The following is a 21,240-nucleotide window of genomic DNA, read 5'->3' on the forward strand; positions in this document are numbered from 1 at the left end:
TTGGAATTGTGAGACCACTTAGTTTTTTTGTTTTGTGATTTTGGTGAACTAACCCGTTAAGTGTACGTTTTTACCCCCTCTTTGTTGAACTACGCTGTCTGCACATCAGATTACCTGAGAGAGAAAACAGAGCACCACAGTAAAGATGTGGGCTAATCACTAAAAATATTTCCAAAGTTTACTGGAGAAAGTGTTGCCGAATAACAGAAATCGTGTGTCTCTGGTATTCTGCGTGTTACCAGAAGTCAAGCAGACTTCAACGGCCTCGGCATGATGACACACACACAGTTGTCAGCAGTGTGCTTTGGGATGATCATATCACAGTCCTGTAACAGCACAAGGTTAAAGAGAATTGAATCTGTAAAAAATACCCCATAATATTGAAGCCAAGAAGACTGATAATCCTACATCAAATGAATTCTCCAGTGTCTCTTAGCTCACCCCCACCATGTCTGTGTACAAAGTACGTGATGTTCCAACTCACCCTCTGTCATGTAGTCTCATGATCAGTTATTAGCTCCAATATGACACATTTCACGTGTAGGATTTTTCACACATAAAGGTATTAAAGTCGTCAAATGCAGACGTTAAAAGTCAGCACTATTGGTCCAATATTTTGAAGTAATAAAATATGTCAAAGCAGGATTTAGTTGCCAAAACCTTTAGCAGTAGTTACAAACAGTGTAAGAATCCAGCTTGCGCAGTGTCCTTGGAGTCCTTGTTATACTGAACACTCAGAGTCTGTGCTTATTTGTGGGCTCATAAATAGTGCAAATTTATTTGGGAGATAGTCAAGTTTAACATTACTGTATGTATGAACATCATTAAATATCATGTCCCGCATGCAATAAAAGCCTCTTCACTACAACAGCCACCATTAGACAAAAGGGACATGATGATACTACAGAGAGAGATACTGATACTCTCAATGCATTTTAATTCATCTACCATTTCTCTATTATAGTAAGTTCAGTTTCCATGGCAATATTTAGTGTGTGCATTCGAGGGAAATAAGGAGACGTACAGACAAAATCATCTACCTAAGACGAGACCCTGAAAATACAGTGTGAATTCATAGTTAGAATATATGCAAATGCATGCAATGTTGACACACGCTTTAAATCAACACGAAGTAGTAAATTGGGTTCCTGTTCCTGCATTAAAGATTAAAGCAGAGATTTCCTTTTTGTCATATTCAGTTTTCATCTATAAATAAGTTATGCACCAAAAGCATTAAATGATCAAATGACCAAGTGTCATTATTTACCACCGCAGTTATCTTCATTTTCTATAAATCAGTATTATTCCATTCTCCCCATGTGTTATTTATATGATTGCTACCTGCCAGCACTTTGTCGGCGCACAGCTGAGGTGACGGATGATGTGGCAGCTGCACTCTGAAAAGATAGATGAGCATTCAAAGAGGGTAAATTTTGCAAACAAGGAAAATAAATAAAAAATAATAGCAACACTTGCTTTTATCTATATGAATCAGCCATGATTTGTAGAAAATAATTCTCTCAGGAGTGAGATAAACCAGGGTGAAATGCAGAAGTACCATGAAGTATTTGACACTTAACTGAGTGATTTGAATTGAAAATATATTGACCGCTTGCTGTCTGATAGCCGGTATGTCAGTATGTGTATCTAGGTGGTTATATGAACATCGATTGGCTGGCTGTTTGTGTGTACTGATGCGCACCATCTGGCCTGTGTGTTGCCAATAGCTTTACACCCCCAACAGTTTCAAGATACTACTGAAGACTGTCTGCGGTGCTATGAAACTCCAGTATAAATACTGCGTTGGGAACCCATTATTGTACTGGCTAACATAATGATAGTTGTAGTTTAATGAGGCAAACAACTGGACCCACGATGCAATTAGATTTACTAATTCAATTTGTTTGCAAAATCAATTGAATTTAAAATTGTAATCTGTTCCAGTGCAGAGTTTAAGTTATACAGTGAGTCACATGACTGAAACTTCACTTTAAAACAATAATTACAAGTTGTCAGTGGCAAAGTGAAACATGTTCATCATCAGCAGATGTGCTGGATGGACACTTTGGATGATGTTCGAAACGACACTGGCTATTATCCAGCTAAACTGCATCAATACAAAGCTTCTAACAAGCCATGATATGTTGTGGCAGGGAGGTGGAGAGGTAGAGCGTGTACCCTGACTTTCCCTTCAGCTCCCCCGCGGTCACACTTCCTGGGGGAAATCCCAATAGGCTGCCTCAAATCAAAACATGTGTAGGTAAACAACATAACCAAGCCTTGTGATAAGACGTGACTGAGTTCAGCCCCAATTTCATTCTCATAAACACACACATCCAGGCACACACACACACACACATAGCTACATAAACCCTGCACTCTAGGTACCTGGTAGCCCTGCGCCAGCCATCCAGCTAAATCAGCCAGGCGTGTGGAGCGGGAGCTGGTGCAGCGAGACTGGAGATATTTCTCCTCTATTTTAGGCAGCTTCCTAACAAGCGTCCTCAGACAGGGCTGTAGGGGAGCAGGGTAACTGCTGAGCCTGGCACCACTCAAAGCCCAGAACAGAGCAGCCAGCGGGGCTAACAACCATCAGCAGCCCAACCAGCTGCTGCTGAGTGCCCCAGTCCTGGCACCAACACCCCTGGGAGGACAGCGATCAATAAAACCCACAGCCCTGGAAGATATGCGTGAAGAAATGTGTTGAGGCAAAACAGGCTCATTTAAAGCTAAACTGTCCTATCAGTGGGGCTGGAGAAGCATGCTGAATATCTCTCCAGAGAGCGGAGGAGGAGAGGATGCTGCATTCCCTGTAAGAGGCTTTTGGATGGTCTGCAATTTGGAAGGTCAGAGTAATTGGCCAAATGAGGGTTCATTCTAAACCCCGAGTGTGTGTGTGCATGTGTGGCTGTACCAGAGGAGGAGAGGTGGAAAAAGACTTGCAAAGAAGGAAAAGTGATGAAGAACTGAAGCAGGTAAAAACATCTGCTCATTCACATGGGTAATTTGACAGCATGAATGATAAGTCCGACTCCCTGATGCAAGAACATGTTGGGATTTCTAAAAGTTTCAACATGAACCAGCCATTTAATGAGCAGACTTCCCATGAACAGGATTATTTTCTATATGTGTGTGCTTTTGTGCTGACAAAGATCAGCTTGTTGAACAGTATATCATGTCTCTTTAAAAGTGTTCAGTCAGTGTTTTATCAGTGCATCTCTGCATTGATGAGCTTTCTGGAGTGTTTCCTTACTTCGTAGCTTTGCATTGAACAGAAGAGCAGTAAACTTCCTTAAAACGTCAATCTCTATGTAGGTTTGGGGCCTAAACCTGTAACTGGGTATTTATGATCAATTGTTTCCATGACAACAATATGATGCTATTTCAGGAGACACTCCTCCTGAGTCATATGAGACAGTGGGGACCTCCAGTCTGTGGTCATTAAGGTTGGAGGACTTGTTGCAATTTCATTCATCTACATATATCAGCATGAAAGCAGGAATGACACATGAAGGATATTTTATTAAATTTTTTTTTTTCATATGGGCAAGCTAAGTCATTTCTTTGATTTTCTATAAATACTTTCCATTGAATGTCAAGAAAAGTTGAGCAGTCTGCTGGAACAAAGCCAGGGGAGTCATGCATCCCATGTGTTGTCAGTACAATAAGAGGACACATATGGTTCACTTTGCGTAAAGTGGGCATATTTGCGAGTGTGTGGAGAGGACCCCGGGTGCGTGTGCATGCAAAATGCGGTGCACTCGTGACACGTCTGGCAGACCACAGACCCTGTGCTGTCACCCTCTGTTGAGGAGGCGCGACTGAGGGTGACATTCACGTCCCCGGTAATTATCAGGACTATGATGTGGGAACATTAATGATGTATGAGGGCCCAGTGAGGGGTGAGAGCCGCGGCTTCACAGGGCCTCATTACTAAGAGATACCACCAGTGAGAGAGACTGCACCGCCACACCCAGCGTGGACTCAAATGCGTATTCGCCAACACCTCACTCTCACTTTTGCTCCCAATTTCTTTTTTTTTCCACTTTCTTCACTGTTGTTGTCACACAATAAATACATTCACAAACACTGACAACAACACGGTTGGTGTGAACACGTCCCATTTCTTCATCTTTTTGAGTTAATCACGAATGATTTGTTGACACTGACTTACCTGCTCTCTGTGGGGAAACATCTTGGATTAACAATGGTGTCAAATAAAAACAAATTGAGTCAGAATGTCAAATTGAGAACTTTGATCCTAGCAGACCTCGGTTTTGCCCTGTTGTAACTAGAATGGACAAGATGTCTGATTATCTCTAATTAAAAATGATTAAGCACCTACTTGCTGCAGTCAATGACCATTGATTGAGAAGAATGCTGATGTAGTGAGTGTAACCCTGTTTTGGGTTATTCCAACAGGCCTTATAATTTCTCATTTCAAATCAGAGAAGGCGCTCATTGACAAGATTTAAATCATTAAAGCCATCCACTTCTCTCCTGTAGGGGGATTATGGATCCCTGGGCTCCCTGTGCTGCCCGCTTCATGCATGCTGAGCAGAGGGAATAGAGAACAGGGCCAGTCAATGTGAAAAGTGAATAAAGGATTTAAATAGAGAATAAAGACAAAAAGGGGAGAAAAGAAGTCGATTACATCTCTGCATTGTCAAACATTTGGTCGTGATCCAAAATGGAAGATCAACAGGAAGGAAAGAAAGAAAAGTCAACATCTGCATGCATCACTGGGTGGTTGATAGAATTAAACAGGATGAAAGGTGATTACATGTTTACAAACTGGCAAACAGAACTGTTGTGTTAGTGATGCCGTACCTTTTCTTTTTTTTTTTTTTTTTTTCTACTAAGCAGCGCCGGTTCTTGGCGAGATGTCATCCCGCTCGTCTTGCTGTCACAATCCAGAGGGCACGTGCATGACTTCATGTCTAATCAGGTGCGGTATCCATGGAAACTGAGGTAGCCGAATGTCATGTACAGCATCTCATCTCATAACACACTTGGCACGAACGGCAAAGCTCTGGGGCCCGTGGACTGTTAGCTGTGTTCAGAACAACATGTGCCATCACAAACACGCAATCAGAAAGAGTAAATTCTCAGCATTTGATTCCATCTATCTACCCACTGTATATGTTTACGCTTGCAAGAAAAGGTAATGGCAGTGATGTTTGCAATTTCCTGGCACAAATCGGTCATAAAATGTGATTTGTTGTTCGCCAAACATTAGCAAACACAAAATATCTGAGCTGATGAAAAACAGTACAGCATAATTTTTCACATCCTTGTTAAACACACCCTTTGAATATACTATTTACTTGCAGGCAAAATGCCAGCGTTTGTGCCGGTAAGAGTTAGTAAAGCTGTAATAAGATAATGTAGTAATGCTTTGAGCTACATGTTAATGTGTTAATGAATACAAACAGGCTCATGATGATCATTTTTAGTAGGCAGTCTAAAATCTTCAAGTAGTTATTTCATTCCAAACTCTCCTCCTAATGTATTTAGTACAGTGTACAGCGTTCCTTGATGGTCAGATTGTAAGTGCGTTGATTTTACTTGCTTTCATCAAGTTGCCATGTGCAAAAGCAGAACAAAAGAGAACACGACCACTCGCTGTCCGATAAAAACACACAATGCAAGAAGTACCACTTTGGTTGAATAGCTTGAATGTGAAAGTGAACAATGCTCACGACAAATCTGCTCCCAGCAAGGTTCAATTGTTTTGCTCCACAACTGAGCACAGTTGCTTTCAGATTGTTCTTGTGTTCCGAAACGAGCCAAACTGAGGTAACAACCACTGCAGGGTTTCTTCCACAAACAAACTAATTCACTCTAAACACAAAAAAGTCGCTCCACAGCTCCTCCGGAAACTGCTAACAAATGACCATTTTAGTAACACAAAGACTCTGCATTGCCAACACTGTAAGTGGTTGGAGCTAACTTCTATATAAATATACCCATTTTGATCTCTGTTGACACACAGCGTACGACCAAAATCACATCTTCAAATGGCGAGCACAGGAGATTGCAGTTAATGCAGCACTGTATACATTTTTTTTCTTCATGGTTACAATAAATGTAATTTCCATCAGAAAATTGCTCCATGATTTACTTAGCAAACCTGAATAAGTCTTTATCCTTTGACTTTGCCTAGATGATAAGAAGGGATTCTTAAGACTTAATTCAAATGCACTGCATGCTGGGAAGTGTGCCAGTGAGCATAATTAAGATGTTCTTTCTGCTTCTAAGTTATACAGAAGTTTTGAAGCTGCTTTTTTTCCCCGCTAAATAGTGAAAATGTCTATATATAAGTTACCGTGACTTTGTGAAAAGCATCTCTTTAGCTGTCTCTATAGGAACAGACCTTTTTCAAAGCAGACATTTTGACATTCCCACTATTTGTGATATTAGAATGAGTGCAGGTGTTATTGCAGTTGGTTATGAAGTGTGACAGCGAGGCAGCATAAACAACACGGGCACCTGAATCAGGGGCAGCTAGATGGAATTCAGCCATCATCCATTTTATTATTTATACCGGTGTTTTTCTTACTACAACATATCAAAAAGTCTTTAGTGAGAAAAGACGATGATCTATGAGTGTACAGGATGACTGAGGGGTCTATAAATGTTCTCCGCTCTGTGTCCCTTTACAAGTAGAGTCACAGAAATAATCCTGTCTCATGCTGCAGAAAGGTCTTCGCAGGAGTCAGCTTCTGGTGTAAAAATTTGTAGAGTAGTTGTCAGCTTTAAATAGCCACCTCTGCCCTCTAATCACTCCTGCTGTAGCTTCTTTTCTTTTTTTTTTCACCCTTTACTAACTGGACATGCCTTCAGATGGAAAGCAACTGAGCAATGCAGATTTTTCCTTAAAATTATTTTTTCCTACAAGTCAATGTGATTATAATTTAGAATAATTAGGCTCACAGCCCTTTGCAGACAAATCTGTTGTCGTCTTGTCTCTGCCCCGTTGATTGCGGTTTTGCTCATCCCGTGCTCAGGACCTCGCTGCTACGGGATCAACAAGCATCTCCTCCTCTTATTGCAAATAAAGATTTTGTGACGAAATGATCTGCACCGGAGCTTCGGAAAATCAAATGTAAATCACCAAGACACAGCCATGAAGAGAAAGGAAGATTGAACTAAATGAGTTTTAGCCCACAGCTTCTCTAATTGTATCTGTGTGGACAGTATGTAAAGCCTAAGCCTGGTAATGTGCCCAGCGCTAATATCAATTAGCATGCAATATCAATTAGCTACCAATCTCACAGCACATTAGTAGGGATAATGGTTTGACCCTAAATATGCCCCGTCCACTTCTCTTCAGTGGATCCTCCTAGACTGCAGTCGACAAACACTGCATGCTTGAAGAGCTAAGGCTGTTTGCAAAAATAATGTAGTAACTTAAATTATTTAAATCATCTTCTCCTGAGGTGAGGATTTTAAAATTCAGGTATCACACAGCAGCACCACAATAAGGAATACTGCCATTCTTTTATCCCCTGCTTACTGCAGCAGCCGACCTCGGCCTGTATAGCGACTGAAGGGTCTATAAATGTTCTATGGTCTGCGTCCCATGAGTTACAATGCTCAGGGCAGGCAATAACTCACACCATTAACCATAACAAGGGCTTAGACAGGGCTTAGGCATCAGCAACAACGAAAAATAATGTCTAATCCTGCGATGATGTGGTATAATATTCCTTTCCTTAGTGCTGTCAACCAGCGACAAATCCAGACAAATGCAGATGGTTGTGTCTTGTAGCGACTGACAGGTGCCCTGCAATGAACATCCATCTTACGATGTCAAATGATCCGATTTGTATTTACTACAAATAACATTATCTCTAGTGATCTGCATCAGCATATGAGACTATTGGGAATTCTTGAAACTAGTCAGATAACATCACAAAAACAAAGGAAACTGTAAAAATAGGTGTTCATCTTGGATAGTCTTGTTGGCCCATTGGATGCAATCCTTGAAACCTGAGCGTCTTGAACACAGTCATCGGTCGTGACAACCAGTAAGAAATAAAAGTTAAGCTTCTTCTAAGCTGCAACAAAAATAGTTCATATTCTTTCTGAAGGAACTATAGGACCATATAACATGTGTACATCTTCAATACTTTTTTGGGGCATCCAAAGTCATAAGGGTCAAATTCTTTGTTGTTTGCAACATACAGCGAGAGTGTTTTTGATTTATCTCTGACTCATGTGTTAGAGTGGGAGCTTTAAATCCCACTAGCTGAAGGATATGTGAGCTGGTTTAAATTTAACATCATGAGACGAGGATGATGCAGTTCATTGACATATACAGTACATGCAGAGTATTTGTTCAGCTAGAAGGAGTTCATCTATTATTTTTACTCATCCATGATATGTAGATTTATGTTATTACATACCTCTGTGATTAAAATTTCTTCACTCTGACACCATTATGCGACACCAGGCTGCTGCGAGATGGCAATCTGTTATCTATCTGTTAACGCCATACTTTCTCCTCCACATTCATCTGTTACTGCATGACAATCAAAATTTAGCAATTAACCTGCTCTGTCACCCCACACTGAGAGGGACTGCTGGACTGAGGCTGAACTTCAGAGGTGGCAAATGAATATAAAAAGGGGACGAGGGGGGCGCGGGGAAGCTTGCAAATGAAAGCTGACATGCTGTGCTTGACAGAGATAGTACACATTTTATTAGTAAGTAAAAGACATTTCAAAGGTGAAGTTAGATAACAAGCATCACTTTTGTTTCCTATGCAAAACACTCACTGAATGTGCCAAAATTGACGAGTATATTAATTATCAGGGGAAACGTAATCATTAAGTACATTATTAGGATCAGTGTGTATACTTTATCAATAAGGCAAAGTTGCAGGAGTGGTTGCATAACATGTTTAATCAATCAGTGATCTCACCCAGGGACAGCAGACAGGTATGTCTCAATGCAACGTTGTTAGCCTGTATTATTGTCACATACATGTTGATAATGACTGCTGTATGTTAGTGGACAGGCGCTAATTTACTATATATCAAAGAGAGACAGGGAAACATTCATGTCCAGCACTGATGGTGAAAAGTGCAATATTTGTAAGAAACTCTGTTTTGGTCTCCACCAACATCTTAGGAAATCTGTCTCTGTAGCCTATAAAAGCTGTACATCATTGATGGACACTTGGTGTTGGACTAGTAACTAACACTGGAGACTGAATGAGTTCGAATGCACCATGTAGAACTGGTGGAAGCTGCAGGGTTTAATAATGATTATCGAAATCTTCATGCTTACTTAAACATACAAAAAAGTAAAGTGATTTATTGTTATTGTTCACTGCAGTTTTATATTTTCATTTTTGTCTTTATTGCTTGCTTTAGGATGTCTTTATTTAAGAACAAATGGTAAACCTATGTTCTCATCTCTCTCAAGTGCTTCAAGCAGTACAGCAGTGCCTGTGTCTGTGTGTCTCTGTGACAGCAGGGTTTTGTTGTGGCCTCTTTATAATCTTGACGGGTAGAGAGCAGTCAAGGAGGAACCTGAGACTCCAGCTTGTTCTCCAAGCAGTGTTTGAATTACATAATGTGGGTGAAATCCAATTGTCTCCAATCATCTCAGGCTCCCATGTTATCCATCATTTTTATTAGTCCGGCAGTGAGATAAGACTTTGTTATGTTTCTCTGGGAATCCATTTTCACATGACAAAGAATGGCAATTAAATATGTTTTAACTGTGGGGTTACTTGAATCACAAAGCTACTGGACCTTTGTCCAGGTTGGTACTTCAATAGCAGAGGAAAACATCAAACAGAAAAGAAGATGATCTCACAAAGTTTGTGTTTTCAAGTAACAAATCCCCCTGCAAAAGAGGAATTGGGGATGACTTAAAGTGAAGAGCAGGCCTGGCAAAGAGGCTGTTGAACAGCACAGGGATTTATGAAATTGAATTTCAATGGCACATTGAGCAGTTCATTGAGAGCGTGCCAAAAGTGAGAATTCTATGACGGATTGAGACAAATCACTGCCCAAATGAGCTGACAACAAGATGCCTTAGGCATTGCATTACTATTCAATTAGCATTTAAGAGGGCTTTGGGGAGAATTGTTTTGTTCTATTTTGCAGATAAAATATGAGCATCTCCCACAGATTTCTCATTAGGGCCACTTTGAGGGTAACTCTCACCCCATTTATCTTCTCCAATGTGGACCCCTGGTGAATTGCAAGCTTCAGATGGAGAATAAAGGAGATACACTATTGAGTTATGCTCATTGAACTGCAGCGTGATGAGTAGTTAACTACTTCCCTTTCAGTTCCGATCTGCATCTGTTGAATGTGTTGCGAACGTCTGTAAACATGATTGTAGCCATAACAGAATCCTTCCATATTCGATTTGTTTGTGTTTTGATGAGTAATAACACTGCTGCCTCATGTCTACGCTGAAACACACTCCATGATGTCCCAGGCTCCACTGTACCATCACCTTCAATTTAGCCTACTGTCCATCGTGTGCTATTTAATAACGTGATTTTCTCACAGCGTTGAACGGCCTTGAAAGTAAGAACTCCAAACTGCAAAAAATATCCTCTTTTACATTTGAATCCTGTCTTATCTCAGTCATCAGCTCATGCTACTTTCACTTTGTTTTTCATAAATCCATTATCAAGACTAATATGCGTGAGAAATCTTTCCTTCAGTCTCATGGTGCATTAATCATCGGAGCTCTAATATGCTTTTGTTCTGATTATGGTCGTGGCTAGCCCAGAGCTGATAAACACCTTTGACATCTGGTTAGTGTCCCTTCTGGGCTTCTGTGTGACCAAGAAGCCAAATAATAAAAGAAAATCAACAAAGGAAAGGCCAGTTGAAGCCCACCACATAAACAAGGCTACAAAGAACACACAGCTCTATTAATCTCTACCTGCATGCACCCTTTTTTCCCACAATCAATTTGATTTTCTCTTTTTAATTATGGCAGAATGATGATGTATGCTGCACTAATAAGACATGAATGAGAAATGAAAGGTCGGTGAGACCTAGATAAATGACTCCCATTATTTCACCAATCGGATAGAAGGCCCTCTATATGTTCTAATTTGAATGATAATAAAATTCTGAATTGCTTTGTCCTAGCGGGCCACTTTCTCAATGATAAGCAGCCTAGCAAGGTAACCTTGTCCAGTAAACCCAGACTCCCATTGCCTTTCGAGACCTGTAATTGCTGTAAACGAAGGCACAGGAAACACACACAATTCAAGGCTGTATCTGAAATAATGTGGCTACACTCTTTCTTGAATTTGCATTTCTGTATAAAAACTGTAAATTAAAGTGAAAGATTTGTGCAAAAATATGCATTTCCCTTCAAGCAAAATATGGAATAGATCAACAGCCTCCAATCAATGTTAATGTGGGAGATTTAGTTTAGTTTATTATTAAGTAATATCTATGCGCTGTACTTCAAAGCACATTATGTCTTAGATGACACTGTCAGACTGAATAAAGCACAAAGCATCCATTATCTGTGCTTAGAAGTCCTAAATGAATTGTTTATTTTTAGCCCGCCCATCGGTGGAGGATAAGGATAAGGTGGCTTTGGGTGTATAAATAATAAATCACATTGTCCTTGTCTTAGAATACGTTTGAAAAGCAATGAAATGTGATAAAGTGACTCATCCGGGTTGTCTGATATTTGTGGCAGTCACTTGTGAGTTGACATGTGGTGCTGTATAGGTTACTGATGGCACAGCAGAGCAAGTCTCAGCGGGTCTATAGCACAGGAAAGACAAAAGGCAAAACAAGTCGATCTCAGGCTGTAACTGTGGAGCAGGAGATGCAGCTTATTTAACACCAACACACTCAATAATAACACCTTGAATATTAATCAATTTATTGATGGCGTAGACCAAAGTGTATGATTAATATTATTCTAAAGCCTATATGGGTTATGGTAAAGCCTAATGTATCCATTTATGACTTAGACAACCTACAGTATATATAATTTCTCTAAGTGCATGTACTTAGCTAAATTATAGCTTAAACCTGTGCTTTACTTTACCTGTACTTATGTTCACTGGTACTTTACTTACTCATTCATTTTTACTTTATGTCAGTGTTAGGTCACCACATTTCAGATGGAAATATGAGACTTTTCAGTTGAACTTAAGATACCTTGAGTAAATAGTGACAGTGGTTTTCCATTATTAATAGCATATTAATAATCTATCTACCCTAAAATAGCTATAAAAACATGTTTCAGGAATATTAGCCTACTTCCAGCATCTGTGTTGAGTTACTTTTGTTATTATGTGGCATCACAGAAATGTGCACATTGAGTTTTGATAAATTGCTGCGTCACTCTTATTAGTGTAGTGAGAGTACCAGCACTTTCAAACCTGCAAGTGCACATTCATAAAGTTGATTTTAATATTGGGCTCTGTAAATAAATTAATGTGATCATAACTTATTCATCCACTGAATGCCATCTAGGTAAGACAGAAGTGCCGCCAGACTTGCGTCATGGTTCTTTAAGTTGCAGTAAGAGCAGCTTTGGCTGTGATATGTTGAGCATAGCTGGGTATGTCTTTTAATTAACTGGGAATAACAGGTCAGCCCATGGATACTGGAAAGCATCATACCAAATTGGAGAAATATGTTTTTGTAATAAATAGCAATGATGTGGTTTTGTGAATTCATTTATTTTGATTAGGTCCAGTATTGTTCCACTTTATGAAATTAATTGAATTCCTCATGCGTTTGAGTAAACGGACAAATGAATTAATCAAGAATTGGCAAATGGGTATCCATTCAGCTGTGTTAGGAATTTTGCCATTATGTGTGTGTGTTATTGTGTGTGTGTGTGTGTGTGTGTTTTACAACATAATGCATCCTATTTCCACATCCTGAGTGTGAGTGGCCAGAAAATGTATGTTTTTTATTAAGATGTGTATGAGACTTTATCTTAAAACCTTATGGGCTGAATGAATTCACTGACATTAACATTAGAAAGTCTATGTCATTGTTTTGTTTCACACACATGGTCTGGTGCATATTAAGTAGGGATAATAATCAGCATTTTACATAATAATTTATATAATTTCTCATATTTTTGCATCTCTGCAGCCATAACATTCAGTAATTACAATAATAATCAGCAATTATAGAATGTGGCATCTTGTTTATAGGCATATTTACCCTACTGAATAGATTTTCTTTAGGACCGCTGTATGGTGGCCTCGAGGACACAAGTGGACAAAATGCAAATAGACAAAATACAGTTCATGAAATATGTTTACTAATTTGTCAATAAATGCAGCTTAACAAAATCCACTGCAAATAACACGACCATTTTACCATTTAGTATACAGAAGCAAATAAAGAAACCATACTCTTAGCTAATTTCTTAGTTTGTTTGTGTCTTTCAAAGCCACATTGTTAACAGACTTAATAAAATAATAGGTAGCAACTATCAAACTTTACTTTTTTTTCTGTTTACTAAGCTTTGAAATAAAAAAAGGAATTCCCTGCTGATTAAATCAGAGCACAAATATAGTTGGAGAATTTGATACAATTCACAGATTGCGAACTAAAACAACCCTGACTTAAGATTTGCGGAGCATCACATTGACTGTCATTACAGGGGAAAGAAAAAAAAGTGGGGGGAAAGTGCTGTCGGAGACATCAATGGATTTTTTAGAGCATATCAAAGCACAGTTGCTCTGAGGACATGATAGGGTGGTATACCTGTTTTTATCTCCGAATGCTGCCCTGTTTTCTGAAGCCTGCCTACCACTGACACAGTCTTCAAACTATTATCTCTCTGCTTCCTTCCTCTTCATCCCCTCCGCCTTCTCCACACCCCAGGACATAAAAACACTCTCCACAAGTCCCTGTCTCAGCAGAAAATATTGTAAGATATAATGATGATGTGACTCAAAGAAAAAAGTAATAAAAAAAAAAAATACACTTTGTACTTCGCTGTGTGCAATTTGCTTGAAAGAAAAACTGATTTAAAGGAAACATTTGGTTTTCAACAGCTCTCAAAATACAAACATGTACATGAGACAATATTAGCGTCTCAGCTAAAGTGAAGAAGAAGAGAGGTATGTTTTAATGGAAGCAAATTTAATCTGAGCAAAGTAGCGATTATGTAAATTCCTCCACACAACAATGGGATCATCAATAAGAGCGGGATGTTCATTAGACTCAGCGAGCTTTAATATATGGATGTTTTGGCTAATACACAGAGCAGATTGGTGAGCAAGCTCACTCATGCATGATTTCTCTGTTAATCGCTTAACTCTGATTTCCAATGTGTCAGCCACAATGGGATGTTACGTCTTGTGCTCTTCTTACAAATCATATTAGCAGCCACAGCATATACACAACCAGCAAATGCAGTCACTGCCAAACACATGCAGAACTTCCTTTAAGAATTAACTGGACTAAAATGATGTCTCTGTTTTATTGATGAGACAAAAGTTGTTGAGAGATCAATCAATGTTCAAATTGCAGAAACGTATTTTAACATTATTTTTGGTTCAGGTTCTCTGCCCTGAGGGAAATGAGAAACACTTGTTTGTTTCCTTCCAGTTCATTGGATTCTAACACAAACACGCACAGACCTTGGTTAAAATGAATATAAAAAATATATCAGAGCAGAAGTGTAGGTTTGAAAACACAGAAAGAGAAGACAGCGTGTGAATGCTGTTTTAAGCTTTTGTACACATTTGGTAATTAAACTGGCTGTTGTGTTAATGTTGTGTACGTACGTACCCAGTGGGTTTCACTTACATGAATCTCCATATGCAGAAATTGTTAAGTAATAAACTTTGTAAATCATCTTTGTAAGGCATGATTGTGTAAGTTTCCCATTTTTCTCAGTCTAAGTCAGTTTCACAGTGCCAGCAAAAAAGTTGTAATGTCGTGTTAATTGCTGCATCATTATTGGACTAACCCTCTAATCACATTCATCAGTGGAAACGTGATACTCTGTGTTTACATGCACTACTGAGATCACAATTCTTATCAGCCTTGTCTTTGACTAATACTATAAAACCTCTAAATAAATTGTCTTGTTAAATCTGAAAAAGCACAAGGTGTGGGCTTTTTTTTTTTTTTTTTTTTTTGCTAAGACCTGCAGTGCCTCTGGTTTTATTCTGATGTGGCACAGAAATAGAGTACCATGGACACTGTTGAGGCAGATTTGTGTGAGTAAATTGAGCTTAAAGTCTAAAACACAATTTTGGAGAGTAAGGATGATATGTTCCCCCCACTTCATGCATGCTAGAAATGTCACCCTTGTGCCAACATAACACACACTTCCATAAAATGTTAAATCATACAATTGATCTGCCAAAAAAAAAAGCAGCATAAACAGCCACCAGCATGACTATCTCATGTTTAAACCTCATAATGTGTCTTTTTAATGGACCACTCTGTATGCATGTCTCGAAACTCTCAAACCATTTTAATAGAGAAATATCCTAGACTTGCTATAAATGTAACGGATAAATACATCCTGAATAACTAGGAGATAATCACATAGTGACATGACATGGTTTACGTGCCTCCGCCATCGTTCTCGTAATTGCCTTCTTCACAGTTGAGAATAAAGAAGTGACGCCTTAGAGTCATTGGAGGGGCAGAAGTAAATGAGGAAGGCTGAACGGAAATTGACACAATACAACAATTTGAATATGTACAAGTATCAGATGTGGATTTGTGCTCTAATGTATTTGCTTTTCTCACCAAGTCAGTGGAAGTTTTTTTTTTTTTTTACTCTTGAAAGCATGATACAGTGTGTTGCTGATGTTCAAATAGGCTTAAAAGTCCCTGAGTTAAAGCATTCAGCAGTAAACTCTGAATGACCACTGTCAACAGCAACTTATCAGACGTCGTTTATACTCATCCTGTCTTCACACTTCAGCCCAGTCTCACTAACTACTGTCTAATGAGACAGCTGACCCCGCTAGCTTGAGGCAGCCCACTCAGCAGTGCACAAACAGTAATTCAGAACTGAGACAGTAATCGGTTAATGGGAAGAAAAAGAAATCAATGTGGACAATTTAAAAGGCTTTAAGAAAGAAGAGCATGACGAAAACATATTTTTCCCGTTTCAGTCCCTATAATGTTTAATTGCAGTTTTCTGTGGGGGATGTTTTGTTTTGCTTTTGAAATGATCAGCGGTGCCATCGCAAAAATTACCCATCTGCGTTGTCTCACACCCTGAAGCACCTGACCCCTCTTTCTATTTCTATCACTCTCCGGCAAAGGCAGTGCGTCATCTGTTTATTTATTGTCACAAACAGCAACAAATGCCTCCCCAGTAGTATTTTAGATGCATCTCTTAGAGAAAAAGAGGTTTAAAATAGACAAGTGAATTCAACCATAGACAAGAAGCATCCAGGAGCAGTACTGCTGCTGTCTCACTTCTGACCGGTGTCTCCTGGCCGTGTGTGCAAATAGGACCCAGGAAAAGAGAAGTACAGCGTGATGGTTGTGAACTTTCTCTCTCTGTTTTTGAGTGGCAGAATGTTCCCCCTCCCATGAATACCAAGGGCAACCTGCTTCCATTATTCATCACCCAGCTGTTCTAAGGTGCCCATATTTACACTTATATTGCAGAACCAGCAAGTGGCTTTCCCTTTTTAATATCGTGGCTGCCAGCCCTCTCCAACTTCTGCAGCTGAAGGACCAGCCACAGCTCTGCTCTGGGGCAAAAAGTGCGCATTGATGGGTGGCAGGCTGGCGAATTTATAAACAAGGCCTGGTAATATCATATTTGCTCTGTGAATTATTGAACAGAGTTTTATGATGCTTTTTAAACTCCATGAGAATTTGATAATAATTTGATTATAAGCCAGCTAAAGTTCCCGAGGATGTCGCCTTGATTAGGTTATTCATGTGGTTTAAACCTCAGTTCTGTGCCTTGCTAAGGGATGTCTGAGGAATAATCAGCAGCAGAATTTACCGGGGTGAAAATCTCAATCCAGTATACAACTGCAGAGATCAACAGTCATTACATGGCCACCAGCCAGCAGCCCAGGCAGATGAATAACACATGAATCCCTGTTGATGAAACATTGGAGAGTGGTTACCAGTACCCAGCTGTCTCATTGAGATAGTATTCATCGCCAAGTAGAGCAGATCTGGTCAGAATACAAGCCAAGCAGGTGGTACGTAAGCCTCATGATACCATGGGGGCGACTGCTAACAGGTTTGAAAATGACCTGGTCTGGCAGCCGCAGGCAAATTGTTTCAGTGTCTCCATTGCTCTAATAATCCCTCACAAGGACAGAGGTAGTTTGCTAGTGTCTCTTACAGAGGCCAAGTGCTCCAATCACAGATATGAGATAGATATGTTCTCACTGGCCGGCTCTAGTAGATACCGTTGCAATGCTGTCCCTGATGGCCAAAAAAATCTATGGCTGCCCACTGCAGTTTGAGCTAGTTTATCCTCTGCACCAGTCAGTGTGGTGGTGAGTTTAGGCTGTACTCCCCAATCCTGTTCAACCCCCCGGGGATTTTAGGATGAGAGAACAGTGAAGAGACAGGATGAAGTTACAGAACAAGGCACATGTCTTATTTATTGTATGTAGTCAGACTGCATGGGAGGTTTTGGCTTAGCTGGAAATAGCCATTTGTTGCTGTTGTTTTTCATCATTTCCCACCAGGGACACCATAGCTGACACCATCTGAGACACCATAAACACATTTTGATGTGAATTATACACCTATAACACATGGAAAGGTGTCTGAACATCCTGTGCTCCTTGTTACAGCAGTTCTATATGTTATATAGAACTATTTTTTTGAAGTAAGAAATGGATTTGATCTGAGTGAATTGAATTTGGCACAGGTGCTGAATAAGTTGGTAGCATGCTGATACTGCTTAAGTGACCCATTATATAGTGTTTGTAGGGTGTAACATATGCAATTAATGGCAGTTATAAAAAATGTATGGCAAAATTAAAAAAATATAAACAGTATGGACCTTCAGCCATTTATCATCATCATATTAACATGTATACCTTACAACTTGATCATGAAACACTTGCGACCCTATTAAAATCATGCATCTCTGACAGATACAGTAAACTTTTTCTGAGCTTAGGTTTTCCTGTTGTGACTTAGGATTTTTTATCTGTTCTAATTGGTTTATTCAGTATTTAATTAATCCTTATAAGAAAATATAATCCTTCTGTAGCTGTGCGATAAATCGAATATACATCTTCCACTTAGGGTAAAATATCACTTAATTTCTTTGTCAATGTAACATTGTGTTGTTATTTGTATATCATATAACAACTTAATAGGTTTATTACAGCATTATAAACTTTGTTCATATGGTGGCAGTATTAACTGAGATGTGGTTATTCCACCAAGACACTTCCCATTGCATGCTAGTTGTTATGCCTCTGTGCCAGCGACAACCAAGACCGCTTTATGTTTTCAGGTTGTCCGTCCATCCATAGGCCACCCAATTAATGTGAACGTGATATCTAAAGTTTTGGCACGAATGTCAACTTGGACTCAAAAATAAACTGTTTAGATTTTAGTGGCCATAGGTCAAAAGACAAGGTCACTGTGAAATGATAAAAACAATCACCAACAACAGACATACGCTGACAATCAAGATTATTAATTATTAAGAGCAGAGCAGAACATATTATAAAATGTATTATAAAAATGATGCTTAGTTGACAAGTTTTACCTTAAAATGTTATGTTCTTTAGAAAACATTGTCTAAAATTCAGATTTTTGTTATACAGTCTGAACCATATCTTTTTTAGAGAAGTTACTGCCGTGCTAATGGAGCTTCAGCTTGACAATCAGGGGTAAACGGCCGTGCATCAACATGTCTGCATAGGCAAAACCAAGACATTGATAAATCAGAGATAAATGGGTCACGGCTGCTCACAGGGAGACAGGGAAGCAGACAAAAAAGACGCAGAGGTGAGGAACAGTGGGGGGAGGAGGCGTTGGAAAGGTGCGCTGCATCATTTGCATGGCTGCTACTTAAGTTTTGTTGTTGTCAGGGTTGTTGAGTCACAGGAGAGCAGAGGAGGTGATGATGTCACGGAGACTGCATGGCATGTAGGGCAGCAGCTGCCTCATTTCGGAGCTGTTCCACATTTTTGCGCATCGTTGTGAAGGAGATGTCAACTGAGCAGAAACCTATCTGACAGCTGAGAGTGAAATGAGGTGAGAAATCAAAGTCACATTCTATTTGGGAACGTCTCCGCGGTGCCTATCTGCAGGCTGAGATCACCAACAGCCTCCCTGTCCCCCCCCCCCATCACCACCCCCTCTCCACCTCTTTCCCTGTGGTTCTGCACAGGATGGGCTTCAGTCCCTGCTCTCTGAAATAAGATGTTATTATTGACCGCAAAGGAGCACACATAAACATCTAACACACATAGATGCTTGTACTTATGGAAATGTGGAAATACATTCAGTATATCTTTCAATTGGTAAACAGTTTTTACAGGTTATAGTGTTGAAAATGCATGAGGAACAATAGCTGCTTGTATTTGAAAACACTATAGGACACTGTAGGTAAAAGGTATCATTTCCTCAGGATTTCTTGTCAGTCTGTAAACTCCATGTTTAACACAAAATGTGATATATACCTATGTCTTGGCTGCATGAATAGTTAATGAAGCCTTCTTTTGAGCTTGTTTACTTTTTACTAACATGATTTTCCCACAGAGAAACTTACAAGTAAACACTTTACAGTTTTACCTCAGCACCAACTGGAGAGTAACCCGTTATTGGGAGGGGAAACTAGCAGGATGGATGGTCCCTTTCACAGTCTGTCTATTAGTTTTCATTAGCCGGCCCAAGGAAACCTGGAGATTTATTGGGCACATTTACTTTAAATTCAACCCTGCAGGGTTTAACCTGATTGCTGCATGGGACAGACAATGATCAGCTCCCATCCGTCTCAACACTCTTCTTCCATTTCCATAAATTCTTCCTGTCTGTGGGAGAACAGGAGCCTGTCATAGTCTACAATGTCACAGAGAAGACATCCGCCCCAGCTGGACTAGTTGCTCCAATACCCAGCTTATTCTGCTAGGGCTTAGCGTGGATCACTGCTGACAGATCTGCACCTCGAGTTGTTCACGTCTGAAGACATGTCAATCAAGACTGTTCAGGGACACTTCCTGGTAAAACAACAAAAAAAAAAAAAAGACTTCTTTTTCTCCTTTAGAGACAACATCCAACAAAATTTTAAGCGTGAACGCTGCGAGCCACTGATTTGCTGGATGACCTGGCAGAGCCGGCAGGTTAATAAAAGCTGTTTGTCGCAGTGAAAAAAAAGGGTCATTTTCTCAGAATGAAAGAAATGAAGCCTCTCACGGCATTTGTTGGAACATATTACACATTATTCCAGTCACCGCTGAAACAGATTGCCCGTTATTGTCCGGACAAATAGTAAGATTAAAAAGATACAAATTATTTCTTTGAAGTGACTGCTTTTCACATTTTCCTTCATATCTTCTGTGCTTGCTTTCTGACTTTGAGTAATCAGCCCCCAATCATTATTCCGAACTTCTCTCAGAGAGGGTGTGATCACTGCCATTATGTAAAGCAATGTCATATGGTGTGTCCAATGATTAATCTGAACTGGCACGGTGATATAGGATTTCCTCCCCACGGTGGGATCAATAGCTTCTTCCTTAGCTGGGTAAAGTCTGAGATTTCATTAACCCATTTCCAAAGACTTGGCCATCTTTTGTGAGTTATTATGAAAGGGCACGAAGGCCGAATGCATTCTTTAGCTAAGATGACTTGCTCTAAGTGTTTTTTCATCCATACTGGCTAGTAGCTAGTAAGAATAAAATGATGATGATGATTTATATGCGTTTCAGTCAATGACAGATAAATCCCTGTGTTTAACCAATCAATAATGCTGCAATCCATCAATTGTATTTCACTAGCCCTGTCAGAGCGGCTCCCCTCCGTTAAACAATATTTTGTATTCACCGTGCTGGCTATGAATAAATGTTTTGCTTAGAAATTCCAAACCTCCTATTTGGTTGGCAGCCATGTTACTTCAGACCTCTATCATGTTTTATTCATATTTCTTCCGTCCAGGCGGCCAAACTTAAAAGCAGCAGACCTGATGTATTTGATCCCTCTGATGTTTTGATGAGATCACTCACACTCCGAAGCATGTTTTCCACCTCTCTGTCTACTGTTTCATTCAGCCCTGATGACTGAGCTCCATCTGTTT

This window comes from Anabas testudineus, chromosome 10 (genome assembly GCF_900324465.2).
Source record: "Anabas testudineus chromosome 10, fAnaTes1.2, whole genome shotgun sequence".
NCBI classification, from domain to species: Eukaryota; Metazoa; Chordata; class Actinopteri; order Anabantiformes; family Anabantidae; genus Anabas; species Anabas testudineus.